The sequence below is a fragment of the Lycorma delicatula genome, chromosome 7, assembly GCF_047948215.1.
Source record: "Lycorma delicatula isolate Av1 chromosome 7, ASM4794821v1, whole genome shotgun sequence".
NCBI lineage: Eukaryota > Metazoa > Arthropoda > Insecta > Hemiptera > Fulgoridae > Lycorma > Lycorma delicatula.
Window position 1 is genome coordinate 133,213,834 of NC_134461.1, and position 17,588 is coordinate 133,231,421.

General features: G+C 32.3%; 1 protein-coding gene across 2 annotated transcripts in view; it reads left to right on the forward strand.

The window, feature by feature from the left end:
* klar (klarsicht) overlaps window positions 1–17,588 on the forward strand; it is a 1,056,371-nt gene that overhangs the window by 780,370 nt on the left and 258,413 nt on the right. The gene's annotated exons all lie outside the window — the stretch shown is intronic.

Sequence of the window (17,588 nt, forward strand, 5' to 3'; positions counted from 1 at the left end):
AAACAACAAAATAACCAGGATTTTCCATATTATAAGTATTATTTTATGTAGAACTGTATAGGTGCATTTATTGTTCCTTATAAAAGCATTAAATAACTTATTTATTAATTTATTATCTCGGACTACCTGCGAGTAACTTAATATTAACCGATTATGATTTACTGGCGTTGTAAAAGTAGTTTTGTTGAAAAGGAAAATATCGATTAGATCGTCTTCAAATGTAAAAATTAGTCGGTGTATTTCAGTGAAGTTAAAAAGTATTTTTAGCCGACTGCGGCAAACCCGAAATAATGAGACTGTTTTTCGCGTGTCTTACGTACTTATCGATGATGGTTTGTCGCACTCTAGAGCCGAAACGGCTTAACCGATTTTCACAAACGGCATCGTCGGAATTGTCTTGATATTGCGAGTAACGTAGGATAAGTGAGATCATGAAATAATCAAATTGGCGAACACCAGTCGACATAATGTCGGACTCAAGAAATTTGTTTACTAATCCCAACGAAACTAGTATCAAATGAAAGCTGACGAAAGGTTTCCAAAAATATTAAATATGCTCGCGTTATAAATATGTTATTTTATCGGTTGAGCGACTCGAAACCCAACCGCTACGGACTGATCACAGTTGCGACATTTAATGAGCGAAATTTAAAAAAATGAAAATGTAAATTAAATTCCGCATTTACATTAACAGAAGTTACATATTTACCATATTTAAAAAAAATATTTGGAGTGAGCGCCATGCGAAAACAGTAATCGGATAGAATGAGATTTTACTTAATAGATTACAGTAATAGCGTACAACCAAGCGAGTGATCGTATTAAGAGTAATTTGACGCAAATGGTTGTTGTCATTGCCGTTGATTTCTTATCGAATCTTCACCTTCAGTTCATCGATAGTATATGGATTTAATTCGTCAACTTTCCAGAAAGAAAAATTCGCAACTAGACAAATCTGGGGAACACGAAGGTTACCGCTCTTTTTTTATTGACAGTTTTTTGTTTGTTTTATAAGTCGCGTGCCAGTTAATCTTTTGATGTGTGACACTTTTCTCCTTCTTGTTGGAAAAAGCTATACGGCGAATTTTTCGAAAATTGTACGGTATATTTTTGTATTGACAAAAAATAACGTCCCTCGCTTTTCGATTACCAGAAAAAAACATTGTGTAAACCGATTTTCTCATTGTGAAGTGGGCACTCGATCATCCGGTGAGAATTTTTAGTCATCCGATACCTGATGTTGAGCGAATTAATATGCGCCGTTAAATGTGGAATCGTTCCTCACCTGACGTGAAATATATCATCGGGTTTATCTGCCCATCGACGATGTTTTTATGAAGTCAATCTCGCTTATTAAGACGTTTCATTCAGTTTTTATGTTTCCTTAAGTTATGTCCAGTTGTTACACGACCTAAAGCTAGTTTAAAATTCGTGAAGAATCTTAAAAAAAGTTTTTTTTTTACACCGCGTTGTTTGATAATTTACGTATAGATTTTTTTTTTGGAACCGGCAGAAATTATTTGAATTTCGGGTTCGGCCCTGGAGTTCAAACAGAAGGTCGCCTATTTCGTTTTTCATTTGAAACCGACCCCGTAGTACGCCTTTCTTTCACCGAACCGCTTACGCTATTCTTTATTGGGGTAGTGGTCCGAAATATTTCAGCGAATGACGCGTTCTCGTAAGGATGAAGAACTCACGTAAGCTTCCGGTACAGCAACCCATTCCTCGTCCGAATAAAGCATTTAAGAAAACAATTATTGCATTGAACGAAATTTAACTTAATAGACGAGAGTTATAACGCAACCAATAGCGAAGCTAATAGAAGCAGCGTTAAAGCTGATATTCAAATAATTACAGTTCGAGCCGGTTCGGTTAGATTTTAAGTTGTTCACCTGATATATTACATGTTTATCAGTATATATATATATATATATATATATATATATATATATGTATATATATACATATCGCATCTGCGGCAATGCTATACAATGCTAGATTATGATAATATACAATGTTGTTTTTCATTTGTAGGAATTAAGATCCAGCGGTCAGAAGTATTGGCGAAATAGAAAACATCAATAAAGTAAAATAAAAGCAGAAACACGTTTTCATTTAGCCAAACCGAAAAGAATTAAAACGTATTTTTATTTACAACTATGGAAGATATTTTTAAACGTCCAAAAATATTTATTTTTGTCTCCCTTATGTTGACAAATTATTTATAGAAAAATTAATGTTCCTATTTAAAAATCGTAAATCGGTGAACGTTAACGTGTGCGACGGATTTTGATATGCGTCGAAAAATTGTTCACAGGCGAATTACTTCTCAGCGGTTTGTCTGTGAACTTAATTATTTAAGTTACGTTCGTAGATAACTTAAAAATATTTAACAAAGCGTAAGAATTCATTTGACTTTGTCAATATTTTTATCTAATATTTGAATGCGATTACAGATAGATTAATTATTAATATACGGTAAATTTTGCGTTTAACGTTTTTATTATTTTACATGAATAAACGCAAATCATCACCAGTTTTTTTTTCTGTTTTGTATTTTTAATGTTAACATTATTAATCGACTGTGATGCTGAGAAAAAGACTGTAAAAAATAATTCGATCCGTGAAAAACTACATTCTTTGTCGAGCGATTCGTTACGTCCTGGAAAATGGAAAGTCGGTGAAAGTTTATTGTAAAATAAAATCGTACGACGACCGTGTTTTGTTTTGCGACGGTAAAATAGTGTTAAATCACGATTACATTTTTTACGAGTACAGGGAGGGGAGCGTTTTAAGCGAGGACATTGTTATTTTGTAGGACGTATCCGGGCATTCAACACGGTTATGTGTAATGTTGTGTCGTTATACAACCGAAAACGCACGTGTTACACGTTTGCCTTTACTTTGGTACGATATAATTTTACGCCTCTATTCTAAGAAACATTAATCTTTTACTTTTAATTCCCGATACTCGATTCTACTTCACAGACGGTATTTAAATTGAAAATTATGTACGTATTTACATTCCGGATGTTAACAAAGTATGATGATTTCCGTTTTCGACAGTTAAACAGAAAAATTAAATTTAGCACATGTTCTTACCTCAAAACGATCTGTTTTTCGTATGGGACCACCACACTCAAGAAGCCGTAGGAGGGGGCAATTCAACATTTTTAAATGAAAGAGTAGGGTCGGTCGAATAATTTTAAAGGAATTGAAATACAAAAGTTTTGACGTAAAAACCTCTGGCTACGATAACCCCATCCCCTTAATATTTGCCGCAGTTAGTTTCAAAAGGGCCTACGGTACACTTCAAGTAGTGATTTCGTATCGAAAAAGTCTTGAAATTGGAAAATTTGTCAATCAAATCTTTCAGCGCTTCAATATTGAGAATTTAAGGGGCATATCCATTTTTGAAACTACTGTAAAAAAAATTAGATGGTCGCCGTTTTGATAGCTTGTAGCCCTAAGTTTTTACTGAAAAAATCATCGTTTTTTTAATTCTCTTTAAAAATTATTTGTCAGTCCTACAGTTTCCGTTCTACATATATGGGAATTTCCTACTACCGTGATCTTACCTGGGTACTTGGAGTGTGGTGGTCTCATACGGAAAAAGTAGATCGTTTCGTGATACGAGCGTTTGTTAAATTTTACTTTTTTATGTTTAACGCTTTAAAAGTTATTTAAGGGTTGCTGTACCTAATGAACATCCTACATGATATATATATATATATATATATATATATATATATATATATATATGTACATACATACATACATACATACATACATACAGGTGTTTCCCGGAAGTATTTGCCGAACTTTAGGAACTGATTCACGACACCAAAATGAGCAAAAAAGTTCATATCGACCTAGTTCTATTTTGCTTTGTTTTCCTTCTGGACGTCATTTTGTGATTTTCTACTAAAGATTATCTCTCAGGTACGGCTAAACCTAATTAAATTAAATTTGGAAAATCTAAGATAGCGTCTTATTCTACAAAATCAAAAATTTTGAAAACGTCTCCTTCAAAAATTTCAAAATGGCGGCCATCTTAATTTTTCAATCATCAATATCTTTGTAATTATTTGTTCGATCCTATTTTTAATTTTACAAAATTTATTAAGCATTTTATTTTGAACAAAATCAGATACCGCATTTGTAAAAAATTTGTAGACAATTAACCCGGCAATACGCTTGCGCACCGTAATGCAAGCTGATCATTTTTTGCCTGTTTTTATATCCTCCGGTACGTGTAATAAAAATTATTAATAAAAAATAATAGTAAATTAATAAAAATGAATTAATAATAAAAATGATCACCTTGCATTACGGTGCGTGTTTTTACAGTTAACATAAATTACGTAAATCCGATTGAATCGGTTAATATGTATTACCAGTAGACCGGATCAGGTTTCACATCACCAATTTGCTACGATTTCCATCTGAAAGATAAACAAAAAGTTTTTGAATTAGAAAAAAAATAATCTAGACCGAGAGAAAATTATTATGTAAAAATACACGTATACAGAATAATTGTATATATTTGTCTTTTTTTTTCATTTTAGCCTTGTGAAAAGAAGCGGTCAGATTTGTGGTTTAACCTTTAAATTAGTTATAAACTAGTCGTGTTTTAAATATTATTATTATAATATAACGGGTGGAACGGTCTTAACAAGATTGAAAAAACCGCATGCAAAATATTAATCTGTAAATTCTTTGAATTTAATTTAAGTTTCAGATTTTTTTCTTTCCCGGCAGTAACTATTTAGCTACTGCACCAGCTGTCTTAGAATGGAAAGTATGGTGATCGGTCAAAGATTTGAATGAAGTCTTTTTTGTGCATATATCGATGTTTCATGACCACCTCTAACCGAAAAAAAGAAAAATTCAGAAAGTATATATGTTCGTCTCTATTTTGATAAATAAATTCCGGACCGTTTGAACATTAAAGCTTGAAATTTGACTCAAATATTTCTCTTTATAGGGCTTTGATACCATCAAATATCGTAATTAATCGCAAAAGGAGTTAGGATACATACCTTAATTTTTAAATTTCAAATTTTTGAGGAGGCATTGTAAAAATTTGAATTTGTAATGTGCTGCTGCTATATGGATTGTCACAGTATTGAAATTTTAAGTCGATCGTACTTTGGAGTGTCTGTATAATTAGCTTAATTATTTTAACGGTTTTTGTGATATATTAAAAAACCGATTACTGAAACCTTATGAAATGTATAAAAAAATTCCTCCAAATAAATTCAATCTTCTGTTAAATTTTGGTTTTGAACTTATGCGGGGGAAACCAAAGTAATTGTTATTTTGATTTTGCGTAATTATTCTAAACCGGCTTATCGTTTACGCACTAAATTTGGCTAAGTATTCCCTTGAAAGAGATAATTAAGTTCTAAGCTCTACAGATAAGCGGATAAGGTTTTAAATAATTTCGTATTTTATTAATGTGTTTTCTTTTCATTTCCTTTATTAAAGCGCGTAATATAATTAAAATCTTTCCTTATTAGGGAATCTTATTACGGGATATTCATTCTTAACGGGATAAACATTTGTTCGTTCGGTGTCCTGTATTACAAAGTAAAATGTCACTTGAGACTTAGAAACGGTTCGAAGAAATAAATGTCTAAAATCGTATACTAAATTCGTTATCTAAAATCTGTTTTCAAAATCTTCTGCCATTTTATATTTTACGATTGATTTGATAGATTTTTAGTAATAATAAGAATTAATTTATAAAATTTCTACGGAGTTTGGAAAGTTATGCGATTCTTCGACGGTTTATTTTGTAAAAAATAATTTTCCATCCGATTAATGTAACTTAGCGATTTCGTTATGTATTTATTGCAATTCACTCATTGCCTCGCCTAAGTTCGTAGTGCGTTCTGATTGTAACATCACAAAAAATGAGAATTTGTTGCAAAAATTTAGTGCATTATTAGAAATTCTTTATCCTTATGGATAGGTCGTATAAATATTATGGGCATGAATGTACTTTTGTGAGTTTGTATATATACAGTTTAAGTGTTTCATTTTTTAAAAGTTTTATATCCACTAATGTAGTGGTTAAACTTAAAAAGTGTAAATTAAATGAAAAAACCCCTTAAAATTCGTGCAATACGTTTTATTAATTTTTTTTTCTTTTAATAAATATCCCTTTGTAGAAAAATAATTTTAGCGTATAATTTTAAAGAAATTGTATCTACTTACAATATGACGATTTGGACGTGTTTGGGAGTAGCATCCTAGAAATAAGAACTCTATAATAATTTTTTTTTTATTCAATAGATCACCGACGTTAAATAACGTTGGTTGCAGTTCACCTTACGCTGATATTGTCATACCGGTCGATGCTTCTTAAAATTTAATTTGTTAAAAAAGAAATTTAGCCAAAAAATGAACTTTTTTTCTATAATTTTATGAAAATTGTATGCAGGTTGTAAAAATACGAGTGTATCAAAAATTAATTATTTTACTCTATATTAAAATGTCATTTATTGATTCTTTCTTCCTTTAGAAATCCATCGTTAGCGTTAAATTCTTCGACAAAATTTTATTCTGCTATCGTAAAAAATCTGCTACAGTTAAATTTGCTCCTGTAGCTTTTTTGCGTTCGGCTTTTTAAATTAGGAAGGTTAGCGATTACTTGCATGTTTTTGAAAGCTCAGATTAATATATGATCAACCAAGCCGATCGCTGTAGTGTGTAATCCCGAAATTGTAGAAGGAGGCTGTCAACGTTGTTGCTAAAATATATAGAAAATAACATAGAATTTAAAGTGGAACCTATTCTGTAGCGATATCGGTTAGAAGTGTTATTACCCTCACGATTTGTTTATTTATTTCCTTATCAAAATGAAATGCTTTTTTTAAATTTTACAATTTTTTGTTTAACTGTTAAAAGTTTTAAAAATTAGTATAAATCCATTCCTTTGTTAAGATGTTAGCTAAAACAGTTTGAAAATGTTTTTAAATAACCTCGGTGTTTAATTATGTTTTCTTTCTATATTTTATTAACTGTTAGTAATCTACAAGCTATTCTACAGTGAAACAGCAGATTTGTGGGAACAGCGATGTTAGAAGGAAACTCTAAGTAAATCTACCTGATTTCGAATACTTAAAATTTTATCAAATACATTGCGATCGTTTTTGTGAGTAAAATTAAATTTAAAATTTCTTTGTAGTAAAGTGAAAAAACGTAGGATTCAAGATTTTTCTCGTATTTATTGCTGAAATTTCTTTTTTGACTACAGAGATTTTTAAATCTGTGCGATTCACTTTATTTGTGATGTACTAACCGTGGTTCTTGAGTTGTTCGGAAAAGGTTTTGGTAGAACCTTGATTATCGAAGCTGAATTACTTATATTTTTGAATTCGATTGTGTCTCTTAATTGGACGTCGTACGTCTGTAATGGTTTTTGGAGTAATATAAGTATAGATTTTATTTTGTAGCAGTAACTTAAAATTTGATCCGAGAAGCTAAAAGGATCGTTTGAATTTTGCGTGTAGTTAGCTGCGCTTATGTGTGACATGTTTTTTCCATTTAAGTCTTTTATTCCGGTGTAAACCAAGATATTTAGCGTTGATTTCATGTCGAATTTGTAAATCGTTAATATAGTAGGATAGTCAACGTGACCGAGATAAAATTTAATGAGTGTACTGTGATTATTTCTAAAAAAAAAAAAATATTTTTGCGCCGGTGTTAAAATAAGATTTATTTTGTTTCGTATTTCGATATATTGGCAATGTTATCTGTAAAGGTTGTATTTTTCGTGAATTTACTACAGATCAGAAGTAGAGAGAATAATATTGGAGCTAACCTGATACCTTGAGGGACTCTTGTAATATCGGCTGTAACAAAAATGCAAATATTAAGTACTTAAGGGTAATTGATTGGAAAATTATATAATTAAAAAAAAAAAAAAAAAAAAAAACAAATTCTGGTAAACCTTTCAGCTATTCCTAGCCTAAATATATTTTATTCCAGGAAAAACTTTTCAAGTCGATAGATAGCAGTAAAATATACAATTTATAGAATTTAAATTTTTAACGGCGGTTGCTCTTTTAAATAACGATTTGTTTTAACGTTTCTGTTATATTTGCAACGATATTAACTGATTAACAACGACCACCAAAATTGTGAAATCCCTTTGATCCTTGCACCGTACATTGTTTCCCGTGCGATTTGTTTGTTTAAATTACACTCAATTTCTATAATATTCCAGCATAAAATTTAATGATAATAGGTAAAACCCAATGGAGCAGAAAATTTTCCCCAAACAATTTTCTCGGTCAGAAATTTCCCCAAAACTAAGGGGAGGGTTTATTACTTTTTACCGAACAATTTATTGTACGTGATGAGTTATAAAAAGAGAAGTAATAAAAATACGTGGTTTGCAGACACTTAATTTATTCAAAAAAATTATCGGTTACGTCTCGCTTACATTTAAATGTAGACATAGTTAATTAATGTACAATTACGGCTTACATTTAAATGTAGACATAGTTAATTAATGTACAATTACGGCTTACATTTAAATGTAGACATAGTTAATTAATGTACAATTACGGCTTACATTTAAATGTAGACATAGTTAATTAATGTACAATTACGATATTTTATACTCGCTACTGTGTATTGTGTATGTCACTTAACACTATTAAAAGTCACTTAACTACTTCACTAATAAAAGAAAACATACCCTTGCAGCCGGCTAATTAATAAAAACAAACACTGTTGCCTTTTTCTAGTATTCAAATATTCAAATCCGTATAAAAGTTCAAATCCTTTACTAGGATTTGAACTGTGAAGACGCGTTTACCAGTAGACGAACCCGGTGGGTTAAATAAACACTATTGCTTACCCAAAAGCAGCTAAACGGATAGTGCAATAGAGGGAGGCTAGACGGACACGCACACTGGTGATCACAACGCGTCCCTTGACTGTCGCGATTTGAGTCTACAAGTCGTTGCTCACCAGGAATGACGTTGCTATCTTTGCTCTCTTTACGCCTAATACTCAATGGGATGAATTTCTCTTTTCAAAACTTATTAAAAGATCAATTATTCATCGGTTGTTATTTACGTCGTGATTTCTATTTTTCATGAGCGGTAAAAATTTTCGTAAAATTTCCCCGGGCAGCCCAAATTTTCTCCGAACCACGTTCGCGCGTTGGCCATATTCTACTCCCCTAGTGAAATAATTTTAAGAACTTAAAGAAATAAAACGAAGAAAAAACGTGCGGGTAGGGAAGCTTTATGTTTTGATCAGTATAAATACATTTCCTCGATTATATATAAAAACATTGGTGAAAGTTAAAAACTCGAATGATTTTTTTTTTAACTTCATAATTATGCTTCATCAGATAATATTGGTAATTATTTATAGTGAATCCTTTTTGAATTGTGTAATCGTGTTACGGTAAAACTAATTTAATGTAAAAAGAGTGTAATTATTACCCGTACTTGTACGTTACGTAAAAGTAATTAATTTCCTCTTATTACGTTGATTCTTACTAATTATTATTTTTTTTTTTTTTATTAAACTTGCGAATAAGAATGTGATAATCCGTATTTTCTGTATAGCGTATTGCATATTTAAAAGCTAGTGAAAATCTTTTATATGCTAAAATGAACGTTATAGTTTTATCTTCATAAGAAGCTTTTTTTCTGATTTTGTTTTTGTTATCTATTTCGTAGAAATTGATATACAGATCCTAGCGATCGCATTAATATATGCGTACGCGCTAACAATGATTTAATTTACTACGACTTGTTCAGTGTTTTTTCCTGTACGATCTTTGTATAATCTAATTCTATTTATTGTTGTTTTAAACAAGTCAAGATGTCTTGATTTATAGGTAATTATATTCGGTCATTACTTAACTATTGTATTATACGTATTATTTATTGCAGTGTATAGCAAATTTTAATCTACCGTTGGGATATTTCTTATTCTCTATTCTTGTACTTTATTATGTGTATTTTATTGTGTTGTATATTTCTTTACATTCTACTATTAAATGCAAGACGCTGTACGTTGTATAAATTTGTTTCTCTATTGTTATTCGAGATAGATTGCTGATGGTAATTTGTCGTTGTGAAACGGCTATGGTTATTTTATCAACAGACTAAAATATTTAATACAGTACTAGAAAGTAAAACCGGAGTAGAATTATTATAGTTAAATAAATTACCGGTTACATTATCTTATAATTTTTTATTTTCCGGTGATGTTATTTACGACTTATCTGCAATAATTTACGCTAAATTACGAGGAAGAAAACTTAATTATTTTACAAAATGTCTCGCAAACAAACAAAAAGAATTTTTGAACGTATTTCGGAAAAGCTTCGTTTCAAGTTATTAGCGCTTGCGAACAATTTAGCTCCGATTTCTGATGTAAGGGTTAAATAAACCGCACTGAAATTATTAATTTAAATTAAAGATAAATTTGGTTTTACTTTCTTAAACTTCAAAAAATAGAATAAAATAGGTTCTAGACCTAATCTCTCTATTAAATTTAGAGAGAATATTTTAAGACCGTAGATTAGCGTCGTAAAACACAAGTTAGTTAGGTTTGAAAGTAGAATAACTCGATTAAATTGCCGGTAAACAAATAACATTTTACATAATTACGTAAGGGTGACTGAACATGAAAAGTCAAAAAAATCTGACTATTAAAAACATAACAGACCGAAATCTGGCAGAAAAATACGGTGTTTTTAATTTTAAATCAAAACATGATTTATGAAAATATCTGAAAAAAATCAATTATTTAACGTAAATAGTAACAATGTATTATAGACTTATTATTACTTGGAATAATATTTCATATTTATATATACTGAAAGCCTTTTAATTTACGTTATTTGAATCTGAGTAAATTCGATTATTTTTATATTTAAAGTTTTTAATTAATAATAATAAGAAGCACGATTTACTACCGTACAGTCCGATTAAAATTAAATTGCACTAATGCTTGTGAATTAAAGATAGATTGATAGAGTAACAGCTTTGTGCGTCTCTCGTACATATCTGTATCTCCACCGTGTACCGTCCAGCCGGTTTTCTTGACGATTATTGATTACCACACGCGTCGTTTAATATTAGACGGGTTAAGAAATCTTAGGTAGATTCATTATAAAGCCGATTAAACTTCATTTATACGCGTGTTACACTGAAATCTTTGTGCTATATTAGTAACTAGGAAATAACGTTAAACTGATGCGGTAAATAAATGAAAAAAAATACCACACCGAAACAAAGTAACACTGTACTGGAGATTACAGGAAGAAACCAGAAAGATTTACAAGGCGCGTTCGACAAGTGAAAATAAAGAAAATAGTTCGTATAAGCACGAGTTATACGTTATCGGTTTTTCAATATTTAAAAGAATAACGAAACAGTATAGCAGCCCACCGGGTTGGTCTAGCGCTTAACTCGCCGTCGCAAATCAGCTGATTTTTAAGTTCAGAGTTCGGTTTAAATCGTAGCAAAGGCAGTTACTTTTATACAGATTTGAATTCTAGATCGTCGATACCGGTGCTCTTTGGTGGCTGGGTTTCAATTAACCACACGTCTCGGGAACGGTCGACCTGAGACTGTAAGGCTATACTTCATTTACGTTCGTACATATCATCCTCTGAAATAATACCTTACGGCGGTTCCAGAGGCTAAACAGAAAAAAGAGAGAAACAATACAGCGCAGCTAGTTGCTAAATCGGCCAGTAATTCATTCATATAAATCTGAAGCTTTCACAAGCGACAATAAGATTAAAATATTTCGATTAATGGCTGAAGATGAATAAATCTCGATCAGAATAATCTTTTATGAACATTCTGTATATTGAAAGACGTTTAATTGTTTATTAAATTTATAAATATTAACGTTTGTAACTGTATTGTGTTCGATAGAATTTTAGATGAATAAAATATTTCTTTGACTATTTGTAATTTATATTTTCGGGATGCAGGCAGTGAAAATGTGACATGTTTATTAAAAAAGTGGTCATAAGAACGACAATTAACACAGCTGCATGCTTCTCATTTTCGTTTTATATTTAACTTTGTTTACGTGACATTTTGTTCGTCGAAAAATTCTTTTTCCGTAAGTTTGTTAACGTTGTTTACTTTTTAAAGTAAATTCAGGACATGGAATTGTTCAATTTGTTTGCACAATTTTTTTCTAGTTTTCCGGGTATTTAGATATTCTGCATAGTTATGGAGTGTTAGTTTTTAGGGAAAGCATGCTAATCGGGCCAAGTTTGGCACGTTTGGAGGTTTGTTTAAGATTCTTAAAAAACTTTACGAACTTTCGTAACCTCTAACCAGACTTAGCTTTCAAAAACTCCAGAAATTGTATATATCTATATATATATATATCTAATATATACACATATATTTATATATATATATATATATATATATATATATATATATTCACATACACCTACTTTGTATGTATGTTGGCCTGATATTTGCTTCTTGATATCTCCGCACCAGATGGACCGATTTGGACAAAATCTGGTACAAAGATTTCTGTAAATGAGGCAGTAATGTCATTCAAGTTCGATCACAACCGGTTAAGGGACCAGACAGAGATTAGGATATTTTTTACATATTTCTCTGGTAAGGCAAAGTAAAATTTTCCACATAATTTAATGCCCCGTAGGTGGCTAAGATATTTTCTAATGTTGCTATATTATTTTCATTTAATTTTCATCGTAATTTTTCCAGAGAGCGGGAAGATACGGTCGCCAGAGATCCTGTAACTCAAAATTTTACTTAGGGTAGAATAATTTTTTTGTATAATTCGTTACTTGTTCAGTTTATCGTTCCGCTTGATTTTATTCCGAAGTAGTAGTCTTTTTTTTTTCTTTTTTTGTCAACCTTCTTAAGCACCCCGTGGCAACTGGTCTTCTGTCGGGGCAACTCAGTCAGCCCGTAGTGCCGTGGCAGTCGACTGCCCCCAAGTCTCGCCATTCATTGGCCTCCCAACGGGGTTCTCCCAGTTTCACCAAGGTGCAGTAGCCCTCCCTTCTGGACGACCACTACACCCCTCCACTGAGAGGCTACCCTCCCCGGCCCCGAAGTAGTAGTCTGTTGCGGGGAAAGTTTTTGATAATCGGATTCCATAATTATGACGTTTTTTTTATACTGTTAACATTTATAAAAAATTATTAAAACTTACTGTGATCCGCGTGACGTGTAAGATTATCATTAACGTTTAATTTTTATTATCTATTTAAAATAATTCAAGATTTGTTACGAAGTAAAAAAGAGTCGTGCGAAAATCAAGGAACGAGAAAAAATAAAAATAAAACAAAATGCGTAGTAACAGGCGGAAAGAGGAGAAGATTGAGGACAGAGTGAAAGTTGAAGTATTAGAGCAGGTGGAGAAATTTAAGTACTTGGGCAGCATTAAAACCGAACACCTGACTTGTACCGCAAGAGGTTAAAACGATAGCTAGGTAGTAAGGAATCATTTAATAGGAGGAGAAAACTGTTGTGTGTAAAGTTGAGTTGGGACTTAAGATAGATACTGGGAAGATGTTATATTTGGAGTGTCATGCTATACGAGGGTGGGCTGGTAAGTTTCCGGCCTGATAAGAAAACAGCACCTACATGTTCTTTTGATATTTTTACAGTCTCGGTTATATCGCACCATTTTAATCTGCGGTCTTCCAGGACTGTTTTACGGATCGTTTCTATAATTTCGGGACTCAGCTCAGCGGGGCGTCCGGAGCGTAGTTCGGCCTCGGTGCTCTTACGACCTTTTTTAAATTCATAAACCCACTGTTTTATCGTTGAATATGATGGAGAACAGTCTGTTATTATTTAGTTCATTTCTTGTTAGAATTGTTACGGCGTTGAACCTTTAAAATGGTAGTATTTTATAATCACACGATTTTCCAAGACGTCTCGCTGCAAACGCTATCAAACTTATACTAACCAAGCATTGGCTTGAAATTACACAGTCCGTCCCACAGGAAAGGTGACTGACTGATTTTATAATCGCGTAACTACTAATGCGATCTGTGAACGGATGCGTGAATTAACTAGCGTAGTATTCCGACTACCTTCCTTTTTAAATTTAACAGCGTTGGCATCACAAACTGCTCGTAATAACCAAATCTTTAACAGCATGTTTTGAACTTCTGTCGTGAAAGGATCAATGGAGCAACCTGCAGCCATTACTTTTGTGTAAAATTTTAATTTGATTTTGGCATAAAACTGACAAATTGACAAAGCTGAGTGTCCGGGCGCATCGTTGTGGTGAATTATCCGTAAGTTTTCTCGCCACATCTGTGGTCTCTTTATGGGGATTTTTTCACGTAGCCGTTGTAAAATGCCTTTATAGTACGCACGGTTCCCTTAAGGCAAGAATTTAAAATGCAGGTTTCTGTTAAAATTGAAAAAAAAACCGAGAGAATTACTTGGACATTGGATTGAGACTGACGTGTTACGATCCTTTGCCGATCTATTATAATGATTGAACTTTTGTCTCGGATGTCGTAGCCGTAAACCCGGCTTTCGTCTCCCGTTACGACCCTTTGCATGAATGTTTCATCGTCATCGGCTTATTAAAGAAGTTGCAGACAAACATCCACTCGATGTTCTGCTGTTCGGTCATCAAACAACGAACAAGCTTTGCTGCAACTCTACGCATGTTCAATATTCAGTGAAAATGTCACGGCACTCGGTATAGCGCCCTCTGTGCTCTTGCCAGGCCGGAAGCCATATTGGTTTTCAATTAACAAATGCTTAGAAGTTAACCTACTATTAATACGTAGATAAACTTTTTCTTAAATTCTTATCAATAGCAGGCAAGTGCTTTAAAGGCCGGTAAGAAGAACTAATAGTGGGATTCTTGTCGCCACGTCTAAAAAAACAATATCAAGTCTCCACACTTCTAACAGACCGGGAAATACTTAGAAGAAAGCATTCTATTAGAAACTCCAGTCAGGGGACAGGGAATCACGAGCGAACACGGAGCTCCACCTTAATGCAATCATACCCGAGGACTTTATGCCGTACCATACCACAATCACCTAATGAACTTCTGTCTCGTAATCTCAAGAGATTTTTCCTCAGTATGTAACCCTTTGACTTCCCGCTGAACACGTTGGTGATACAAAGTCTCACCAACCTCAGCTTCATCTAGTAAATTATTCAATAAAATATGGAGGACACGATCTTTGCCCATCACAATACCATCCTGAGTCAAAAGGGCTGACAGTAGGACATCTTTTCTACACTTAGTCCAAGAACTCTATACACAACACCCCAAGGGTCTTTGTTCCCTTGCTAAAAAAAATCCTAAGCCTAGACACAAGAATCCAATAAAGATGCTAACCTCTTCTGTAAGTTCTCTGACAGTTAATTTGCGATTTTCACGCACCAAATCCTATCATCAGTTGAAGTCGAAGGTCTTCCTGGTCGAGGGTCATCTTCAATTTTCTGACAACCACTTTCAAATCGTGCATACGACCACATTGCATACGACCGGGAGCATCATCTCCGTAAGTTTGTTTCAAAAGTTGAAACAGTTCTGTGGAAGTTTTGTCCAATTTCACCCAAAATTGTACGTTGTATCGTTGCTCCTGAAATCTGCACATTACAAAAATCGCCACTAGCACTTAAACACGTTGCACTCAAATAAAAATAATACGAGAACTAAACTAGATATCAACAATTCAAGAACATGTGGTTACAGAGGAGGTTATGCAAAACACAATGCTGCCAACCGCACGTTACTAAATATCTCCATTGGCGCGTAATTAAAAATGTTCATGTCTGTGTATGTATATATATATATATGCTAGTGAAGGATAGTACTATAGAATACCAGTAAGATATTAGACCTGATGGCGCCATTTCTATGTCAGGCCGGAAATTTATCAGTCCACACTCGTATGGAGCTGAAACTTGGATATAAGGTAGGTGAACAGAAGGCGAAGTGAGACATTTGGAATGCGGATGTGGCGTAGAATGATTGTCAGACTGCAAGATCGTGTAAAGAATTATACGGTATTACAAATAATAAAAGAAAGCAGAACAATGTTAAGTGTAATTGACAGCAGGAAATGTACTGAATGGGACATTGTGTGAGATGAAATGTTTAATGATGGATGCAATGGAGGCTTGGAAAATGGAAAAAAGAGAAGAAAAAGGTATCAAATGGTGGATGGGATCGTGGAAAACGGAAAATACGAAAAAAAAGAAAGAGATTGGCTCAAGATAAAGTAGAGAATGGCTATGACCAAGACCTGCCCTAATGGCGGAAAACAATGAAAAAATCTGAGTTAAGCTATTAAAACTTTTTTTAAATTATTAATCTTATGATTACTTTGGACTTAAGTATTTTTAAATAAATAAAACGCAATGTTTATATATTTTTTTTACGAGTAAAGATAAAGATTTTATAGTCTGTCATTTTTGATAACTATTATTTTTTTGTAAGCTAGTGGTTGGTATTTAAAAACTTGAATTTGATTATTTTTCTTATAACTAATTTCATTTTTTGAATAGTGTAAAAAATGATTTTAATAAATTTTGTAGCGGATGCCGCGGATGGTTTTTTAATTTCTTATTTACGATAATGTAGGGCTTAAGGCAAGGTCTCTTTTTCTTATAAATATTGAACTTTTTTTCATACACTACATCATTAATATAGGTTCTTTTTGTTTCTTTAGTTTTATTCGATCGTGCGTACAGTTTCCAAAGAAGTCATTTAATTTTAAGTCGGATTAATGGTTAATTAACACAATATGTAATTGTTGGAGACAGGAATGTTATTTAGTTGATTATACGAATATTATAGAATATGAATTATATTATACATAGAATATATTATTTGTTCTAAAACAATTTAAAGTAGTTTTTTTGGTTTGTCTGTTATTACCTTTACACGTATTTCATACATACATTTAGGTGCGACTGTTTTTTTTCTGTCATTCATATACAAACTATATAATATAATTTGGTTACGAATATTAATGTTTGAAAGCGGGTCAGTTACGTACTTTATTATTACACAATAAACTAGTAATTAATTGATTGAATATTAGTTTCACGTAGTGATCTGTTAGTCTGAAATTCTTCTTTTTCTAATAGCTTGTTTAACGATAATTTAATATATTATACCGTTGTTATGCTTATTCTGATCTTTTTTTAATTTATTTCAGATTCATAATGTTTGATAGCGGTTGTTAGAATAATTTTGAGATTTGTACATGTAGTCTGAACCCGATCATTCTGTTTAGAATGTTCTTAATTAAACTCTTTGTATATAAAAAACGTTTACCGGTAAAACGTCCATGAAAATTCATTTGAAAGATATAATAATACCTTGAAAAAGGAATTAAACTCGGTTCGTTGTATTACAGAACTGTTTCTTAACGATTATGTTAATCGATAATCCAATTCAGTATCCATTTATAAAATTATTTGAAAGTATTTTCATTAATTTTATTTTTATTTACGAAACTGAAATCCTTTATCTTGATTTGTCTGTAGGTTTTTCTTTTTGAAGTTACGCATAAACGGTTAACTTATTAACCCAGACTATACTCT